This window comes from Setaria italica, chromosome IX (genome assembly GCF_000263155.2).
Source record: "Setaria italica strain Yugu1 chromosome IX, Setaria_italica_v2.0, whole genome shotgun sequence".
Taxonomy (NCBI): domain Eukaryota; kingdom Viridiplantae; phylum Streptophyta; class Magnoliopsida; order Poales; family Poaceae; genus Setaria; species Setaria italica.
Genome location: NC_028458.1, coordinates 28,009,585 through 28,010,842, shown reverse-complemented (window position 1 = coordinate 28,010,842; position 1,258 = coordinate 28,009,585). Strand labels below are relative to the sequence as shown.

Sequence of the window (1,258 nt, the reverse complement as noted above, 5' to 3'; positions counted from 1 at the left end):
TGCCAACTAAGCTAATTATTGGTCTTATAACCAAAATAAGAACGGTGGAATCTTATGATATGGTGGGAATCTCTTATGAGTACTTTGAATCACACAAGTTTACCCCAAATTGACTTCCTCCCACCTTAACCTATGCTGAAATCTTGAACAATATTCTAACCAATAATCCATGAGGGTACAAAATATAGCATGGACAACAACAGTTGATACGTGAGACCGACACTCTACTCAAAACAAATAAGAACTGGAAACATCCACTAGTAGGAAATATGTTTGGGTACCTGAAGGTACTCGAAAATTGTAGTGAAAGGAAGTTTCAGAAGCAGGCCTTCATGAAATTGCCTGTAATCATGAATACAAGATGAGGCCATGGTACCATATCAATCTGATTTGCAGCCAAAGCATCAAAAGAGAAAGCAGCATGCAAATAGGGGTGCAGCATATACCTTACGATAATTGCTAATAGCTGCCTTGACCACAGCGGAATGAGATTGGGGAACTGAGATGCATAACAGAGATACAAACAGATGTTTCAATTCAATAGTGGAATACAGATATACTGATTTAGAGATTACTTGAAACTACTGTAAAAGAATGAGGAACCGGTACTAACTTCCCTCCTATAAATCAAGCATCTTTTTCCTCCTGCCCGAGCCATTTCCTCTAACTCGGGCTGCATCCATTCATGGCGAAATAGGGGAGGTGCTGCCGGATTTTTGACCATTTCGTGAGGATTTCACTCATTCAAGTGTTCTAAAGGTTAGAAACTTCATCCTCCCTTGATACATGGTCAGTATACTAAGTTTTATGCTTTAGAGCTAGAGTAATTTGTGATTTTTAGAATAAGGTACAATGGAGAAATTTTTCATTTATATGCATGTGTTATTTAGAACTCATATTTGTGATTTTAGAATAAGCTACAATTTTTTGGATGCTATATTTTGTATTAGTCAAAGATTTTGATATGAGGTTAGAGGAATAATTTCATAGCTTAGTCCTTTACAAATATGGGCTAAATAAATTATGGAGAAAAATAATTTGTTCATATTTTAGTCATTTGCAAATATGAGCGAGATAAATTGTGGTACATAGAGATAATCAAATGAAATAGAGGTACGTAATTAGTTATTTTTAGAATAAGCTACGATGGAGAAACTTTTCATTTATATGTTATGTTGAGCTAAATAAATTATGGGGAAAAATATAATTTATTCATAGTTTAGTTATTTGCAAATATGATCTAAATATATTGTAGTAC

General features: G+C 34.3%; 1 long non-coding RNA gene across 1 annotated transcript in view; it reads left to right on the top strand.

Annotated features, from left to right (window-relative positions):
• Positions 1–750, top strand: part of LOC111255869 — a 17,620-nt gene extending 16,870 nt beyond the window's left edge. The window contains exon 3 of the long non-coding RNA XR_002676014.1: positions 698–750. This is a non-coding gene — a long non-coding RNA (uncharacterized LOC111255869). The remainder of the gene's footprint in view (positions 1–697) is intronic.
• Positions 751–1,258: the final 508 nt, after the last annotated feature.